The sequence below is a fragment of the Cyprinus carpio genome, unplaced genomic scaffold (assembly GCF_018340385.1).
Source record: "Cyprinus carpio isolate SPL01 unplaced genomic scaffold, ASM1834038v1 S000000304, whole genome shotgun sequence".
Classification (NCBI taxonomy): Eukaryota; Metazoa; Chordata; class Actinopteri; order Cypriniformes; family Cyprinidae; genus Cyprinus; species Cyprinus carpio.
The window spans coordinates 2,473-10,368 of NW_024873051.1; the positions used below are offsets into that span (position 1 = coordinate 2,473).

Here is a 7,896-nt window from a genome sequence, read left to right on the forward strand (position 1 = left end):
GGTCAGTTTGTGTGTAAATGTATGTTCCCTTTCAAGGGAACTTCGAACTGCATCCTCTAGGGGTCGCTATGGGGAACACCTCATCGTGACCCGTGTCTGAAGCATACATTGAAAAAACACTAGGAGACTTGGTCGGCGACAGCCCCTCAGTGATCTACCGGCGCGACTATGGAAAAATAGGCGCCGGGAGAAACACGTCACTCGTCTTTACTGACTGTTTTTTGTTTGAACTGCATGCTGCTGAAAGAACTGGTAAGAGAGATCTTTTTACTTTGGCAAGTCTACCATCGTTTTAAAGTATGTGTTATTATTTGTGTTATGGAATATTGACAGTGATTTAACACATTTGTGTCATTTGTTTGTATTTCAAGAGCATGCATCTGATCTTTCATCTAAATAAATTTCCTTCTCCTCACAACTGTCATGAATCCTGTCCGCGGTCTTCTGTCCGCTCTCCACCAGAGGTCCCCCTCCTATTATACTGACTCACACTACACCAGACTGTTATGTGTCACCCCGGACTACATTTCCCATGATCCATTGCACTGATTAACCATAATTGAAGGAGATTCATCTGTGATTATGAATGTGATATTGCATATCTTGACAGTGAACTAGAGGTTCTGTGTATCACAGGTGCTGCTCGCTGAGAATCACATCAAATCACTTTCAAAGACGCCCCCGTCATCGGTGGACAGGAGAGAGCCTTAAGGATATGTTTATATCTTTAACACTTTCTTATAAAAAAACAGGTTTTAGCTTTTCCAATCCTGTCTGTATCTAAAATGCAGACATCGAATGGGGCAAATGAATATTTTTTTCTTCTTGCATCCCCTCCCTTTTAGCATAAGAGTTTTGTCAACATCGAGGCGATGCTTTTTTTCTCATCAGACGTCACACACTCTTAGTCTCCCTCCTTGCTATCTCAGCCCCTTCAGAATACATCTCACTTAAATGGCAGGGATACAGCAGTCAGGCACACAATTACACGCGTGGGCGGTGCTTCAAGATCAGAAAACAAAGTCATAAGGCGAGTTGACGAGGGGGTTGCCTGCCTTTTCAAAACAAAAGCTGCAAGGTACGCCAACTCAAAACTGATCCCTCTCTCCATGCTATCAAGCAGGCCACCTCCGCCATGGGCAGGTCTATGGTGGCCATGGTGGTAACAAAGAGCCTTGTGGTGAACCTGGCAGACACGGCAACAAAGACAAGGCTTTCTTCTCGATTCTATGTTTCATCTGCAGACTTGGCAACACCTGTCCATTGAGACAGTAATGGTCAAAAAGTTCAGGGACAAGGCTCGCTCGCTGCCTTCAGCTGCCTTCATAGTAGAAAGTCCAGGTCTGAGTCCCAAACCACATGGGGGTCACTGGTCCTAGCTGCCCCCCCCTGAGGATCAGAGACCGGAAATTTACGCCTCTGAAGTGATTTAGTGTGAAGCCCTCATATTCCTCCCCCATCAGTTTTTTCAGCCTGGTTCTCTTCTGAAAACCTGGAGATTTGGTTGGTCCTCACATGGCACCCATCAAATATAACAATAAAACTAAATTAATAATAGTGATGATGATGCTATGCACTGTTTAGTTTTTATTTTTAATAAAATAATCTGCCCTTATAAATAATCCCTAAAGTGTGATAATACTGTTTTACCTTTAAAGGGGTGTTGTTTTCTAGGCTTGATCCCTGTTTATGGGGTGCAGTCTAACATGTGTTCATGCTTGTTTATTAAAAATCACGTTTTTCACATAATTTACATTTATTCCACACCGCTCTGTCCCTTCTGCACAAATGCCTTAAATATTTCCTTATTTTATGAAGCCTCTCCCTTTGCTGTAGGGCTGTCATTAAACCATTACTCTGCCTCAGAACATATGCCAAACTGCCAGCCTTGATGAGTGGGTCAGTGTGTACTAACCAATAGCTGTGAGCAAACCTCGTTGCCCCAATCAGCTCTGCTCGAGACAGCAAGTAAACACCTACCATTAGTTTTACGGATGACAGCGGCGGGAGAGAGACAGAGTTGGATTATGGCGTCTACAGGGTCAGATCGATAGTTAGGCAAATTAAAACTAAAGAAAAACGTTATGTAACATAAGCTTCAAAACGACAGACAACGAACAAAAAAGGTAATTTGCAAAAGCTGCATCACAATGCATATCAAGAGTATCCCTTATTGCATGTTCTCTATTCCCAATTCAGAAGACCGCACACACAGACTATGTCTCTGAATGCTACTCATACTCGCTCCTCTCTTCCCCACGCGGTGCGAATCCAGCGTCACGGACGAGCCGTTCACACCTGCCGCACTCACGCAGCCTGTTTCATATCGCTCTGTTATGTTCGATTGTGGAAGTAAGACAGATTAACCACCCGGCGCATCTGGCAGTATGGATGAGGCTTGACGCACGCACACAACCTGCGTCGACTCGCGCCTGGCTCCGCGTTTAAAACAAATTTAAATTCAGTCTAACTGCTTGCTAATTTCACTTGGATGAAATGAAACATTCAGCACATTTTCCACTTGTTCTTTAAATCCCAAATACAATGTAACATATGTAAAACTTTAATAATTGACTAAAGAAATACAGTTCTTTATTTATAAAAAAAATTAACAAATCTTTCCAGTTATTAAATTCAGTAATTAAGTTAATTCAGTAATTAAGTTAATTCTGTAAAAATAGTTATACCATTATAATATTGTCTGCTATTATAATATTGTATTGGTTTTAATGTAAAATTGAAACTATAAGGGGTCTAATATGTTGTAAATGGATTCTCTATTGGTGGATTCTATTGGTGGGATGTAATATGGCAGATGCCAACCAATAGAACAACAGTAATTCCTACTGGAATAATGCTAAAAACAAAGAGGAATTTTGTAATGGTTTAATGGAAACTGTAAAAATGTATGCTTTTTTTTTCAGCAGGGTAATGATACTCATACTGTGCATATTGACAATATTGAGCTGAAGCTTGACTTTACAAATTTAAAATCGCAAATCAAATCGCAGTCGCAACATCTGTCAAAAAAAATCGCAATTAGATATTTTCCCCATATTGCACAGCCCTACTCAGAAATACACAATGGGCTGAGATTGGTCAGCTGGCTCAGTGTATTGTGATTGGCTAAACCGCTAAGTGTGCGTCTGAACATCCCGCCCCGGTGTGGTGAATGAACAGCGCTCTCTTCCACCCTCAATACCCATGACTGAAGTGCCCTTGAGCAAGGCACTGAACTCCCAGTTGCTCCTCGGGTGCTGGATATATAGCTGCCCACTGCTACAGGTGTGTGTTCACGGTGTGTTCAATTCTCACTGCTGTGTGTGTCACTTGGATGGGTTAAATACAGAGCACCAATTATGGGCTACCATACTGACAAATGTCACGACTTTCACGTTCACTTTCACTTTTAAACTCAACACAAAAATAATCTGATAAAATAGGAATAAAAACATGAATTTGAGCCCTCTATTTTCGTTTAGGGAACAAACAACATTTAAACCATTGTTAATAAAGCATAGGCCTTGTACCTCTCTCCCTTAACTGTACGTCGCTACTAGATTTTTAATGCCTATCACCCTCCACTTGTTTTCGATACCGGTTCATAGGGTTTTCAGTTGGCAGGGACTTCGCTGACTATGCTGTTAAAATGTAATCACTCCACTTTGTTTCACTCCGTACCCATTATTAACTAATTTGGTTATATTTTCATTTACACATAGTTTAAATATGTTTTTGTTTACACATGATTCAAAACTACAAATAATACAGTTGAACTATAGTCACTTTAGTAAAACCATGGTTCATTTTCATAAGGGACTGACACTGAAAGGCTGTTGCACGCATAAAATGCAACCTTTTTATTCTGACAGTGTATGATTTCTATTAACATTACAGAAGAGAACATGATCAATATTATCTTTCAACGTTCAATTTAAATAAATGTGATTGCACAAACTATGTAGGCTACAATTTAAACTTGTTTATTGTGAAATAACTCAAACATATAATTGTCCTCATTTGTGAGTCACTTAAGCTAACTGAGACTTGTTCTAGCACTTGTGTATCATTGTTCTTTTGTTGATTTTGATTGCTTCCATTGTCCTCATTTGTAAGTCACTTTGGATAAAAGCATCTGCTAAATGACTAAATGTAATGTAATATCGTTTTGGAAATTGTTTTAAAAATTTTTATTATTGCACTGTATGGTGTTTACTCATGATGAATTACTCACACATGAACATAACGTGTCTGATTCATTGTGTTTTCTCTTTCTGTCTTCAGTCTGTGTTTATGTAGTATTACAGAGAAACAGTGTCTCATCCTGACTTCAGCTCTGAAATCAAACCCATCACACCTGAGAAAACTGGATCCTGAGCTGGAATCAAATAAAAAACACAGGAGTGAATCACTTATGTGACGTACTGAAGGATTCACGCTGTAAACTGGAGAGATTGAGGTCAGTAACATTCACAGACAAGAATCAAAATGATGAAAATCACTTTGTTTAACTCTTATGTGCTGTTCAAGGTCTTTTGAGACCCCAAATGATGTTTGCTGAAATATTAAAAATAAAAAGTTCCCTTTATGTAAATGTCATGAGACTTTGTACGGTTGTCACACTTGGTACTCTGGTAGAAAATTAAATTGGATTGATATCTGGTTGTGTGTTATTGTTAAAAAAAAAAGTCACTCTCTGGAGACTCACATTGAAATGAATGAGGAAATTATAAAATCAATACTTTTTCTTCTTAATTCATCAAATAAAACAAAAATCCACACAATTCAGACCACACAAATATACAAAAATGAAGTGGCAACCCTTCCACACGTTCACAATGCAGAATGATTTGTCAACATCATGTCAACCGTAGACATTAATGGGAAACCCAAAAATGTTGATTTTGTTGTTACATAATTTGTCAAAAATGTCTGAAGAGGTGACACCCAGCACTTTTTAAAAAAATATATAGATATATATATCCTTAAAAAATACAAATATGTGGAGTAAATAACATTAATAAAACCGAGTAAATATTACATTTATTAATATAAAAAAAATATTTTGTTTTTTAACATTTTGTTACAAAATATCCTTTTGTTCTCTGTGTTCTCTGGAGACCCCAAACAGCACGAGTGTCCTCCCCAAACGAACAGCACATAAGAGTTAAACAAAACACTTTATACTCAATATCTCATGATGAATGTGTTCACATTATATTTGTGAAAGATTCTTCATCTTAATGATTTGTAATTAGAGTGTGTTCACTTTATCTGTTTGTCTCTTTCTAGTCTTTATAACTGTGGCATTACAGATGTTTCTTCTTTAACTCAGTCTTTGACAAACACAAAAGCTCTGCAGTTTCTAAAACAGCTTGATCTGAGATATAATCTGATTGGAGACTCAAAGCAGAAGCTCATTGATGTGCTACGAGACTCAAACTGTAAACTGAGGTGAGTAAACTTCACTTTGTGATATTAAAGAGATTCATTTACCTCTGATATGTGAACAAATATTCAGATATTTGTGAAAAGAGTTTATCAAATTATCATCAAGCTTTATTTCAAAGGGTTTGTGTCTGAATGAAATGTAAAGTTGATAAAAATGTTGAACACAAAGGAGGAAAGAGAAGAAAAGCACACTGTCACAGCTTTATACAGCAACAGCTGCTTTATTAATGACATCAGTAATAGTGAATCATTACAGTTTGAAATAGATTTGTTCAGATTGTAGGAAAACGCTGGTAAAATCAGAGCAGATTCAGCTTCAGCTCACAGTCGTCCAGCATCACATGATCAATGTCTCTGTCTCTTGTGTGTTTTTACTTTGACAAGCAACACGTCACATTACTTTACACTTACTTTCTGTAAGAGATAATGTACCTCCAGCCGCTTGTTATCACAGAATAAACCCGACAGGGTGATCAGGACTTGTGTCCTCCTGAAGAGACTTATTCTGTGATAACATCCGGCTGCATGTGCATTATCACACTTATTATATGCTTTCTTGACACAGAAGTGAAGAATTAGACACAATTTAGATTCAGCTAAACACTTCTCGTCAGTTAGCAACAACTTTAACAACAAGACACACTTTGAACAATGTCTCCTCAAGTCTACTATTAACAGGAATCTCCTGCGGTTTGAGGTTACAGTCATCTGATTACATGAGCAGTTGTGTTTTAATGTAAACTTAAAAAAAAAAGTGATTGATACGAGAGAATAAAGAAAACTAATCAAATTTGTACTTTGTTCCACTGAACTCTGATTATCTTCTGTTCTGTTTCACCTCACAGAGTAGATAGATAGAATCCAGCATTCCACTAGCTGTGCAATAAAGCTGATAAATGCTGTATATCATAATGTGAAGTTGTCTTGAGAGGAGCAGTAAACATCAGCTGAAGATCCACAGAAGAGCTTCACTAGTGTGTGTCTATGAGGAGAAATAACACAAACGTGATAAAATGTGTAAATGTGATCCATACAGGTGAAGAGACTCAGACTTTACAAAAAGAATTAAATGCAGCATGTGTTTTAGAAACATGAATATTGAATTTTTAATGTTGCTTTAGTATTCAAGCAGATGATCATTGTGTTTAATGTAAAGCTGGAACAGAGGAGGAAGAAGCTCAGATGAGTCTGTCTGGCTCTTCAGTTTAATAATATTTGTATTAAACTCATTCATAATGATTCAGATGTTTAAATGTGATTGTCAAGTGCAGCACTTAAATGTATCAAAAGATATAAAGCAGATCTACAATGTGTGAAATTTCCATGTTACTTAAAACATTTCCATGATCTCTCTTACATTTTCTACACATTGTTATTCTATTTAATTCTATATTAAGTTAGCTCTGTGTCTGTCTGTTGCTAACAATCACAAATGCTCTCATTACAACAAACAAAGCAGAAACACAGTGTAAATAAAAGCTGGATTGTGCAGTTTTGACAGATGAATTGATTAAAACAGGAGTTTTCACACACAGTGAGTTTGTGCTGAACTGACTGACAGCTTCAGTGTTTAGAAATGCTGCGTCTTTTACTCGCTGTTCGTGTCATTTTATTCACTATTTGAAGAAAAGTTTGTTTTCATCAGACTTTGTGACTTTTCCTACATAAGAACAAAAAAAGATCATATTGTGCTTCTCTTCATTTTCATGTCATTCTCAACAGTACAAACAGCTCTTTTAAAATAAATTAAAACAGTTTATTAAAAACAGTATTTCTGTGTGGAATATTTTCTATTCATTTATTTAATCAGCTTGGTGTTGTTCGTTTTCATTTTCTTAGATGCAATGTTAAAGTTAAAATTCCTCTTAAATGATCTGATGTTCGCAGGAAAACACATTAAACGTGGCATTTGATTTTTTTTTTACATTTCTCCACACTCCTTTTTATTTGGAATAAATATCACACAAACAATAAATAAATACTTTTTTAGACATTAGTTTGGGACAGTCAGCTGTTGAATAATGGTTTTTGAGTGTAATGATGACTTTTACTGTCAGGTTGGAAACCGATCCTCCTTTGCTTCTTCTTTAAAGGGTCATATGATGCTGCTAAAAACAACATTATTTTGTGTATTTGGTGTAATGAAATGTGTTTATGCGGCGCGCGATCGACGGTAGAGAGGTTTACATAAAGGGGTTTGAGTTACTAATAATCAGCATTTAACCTGGTTAAAAATATTTATTTCTTGTTATCTGTTTTATAGTTCATCTGCAACAGCAATGTGAACTTTTATAAACATCCATTTGGTCATTAACTGTTTAAATGCATCATTATTCAGAAAATATGAGCAGAGTTCTCCGCATGAAAGACCAACGAGCTCTTCTTTTCTCTCCAGTACAGTAGGAAAGTCAAATTAAAAACTAAATGTGGAGGATGTAATTGTTA

At 36.8% G+C, this 7,896-nt stretch overlaps 1 long non-coding RNA gene across 1 annotated transcript; it reads left to right on the plus strand.

Annotated features, from left to right (window-relative positions):
• The first annotated feature begins 4,398 nt into the window (after positions 1-4,398).
• On the plus strand, positions 4,399-6,315 carry LOC122142879. The gene is made up of 3 exons (XR_006158828.1): positions 4,399-4,459; positions 5,293-5,454; positions 6,297-6,315. It is a non-coding gene; the product is annotated as an uncharacterized LOC122142879 (long non-coding RNA).
• The last annotated feature ends 1,581 nt before the right edge of the window (positions 6,316-7,896 follow it).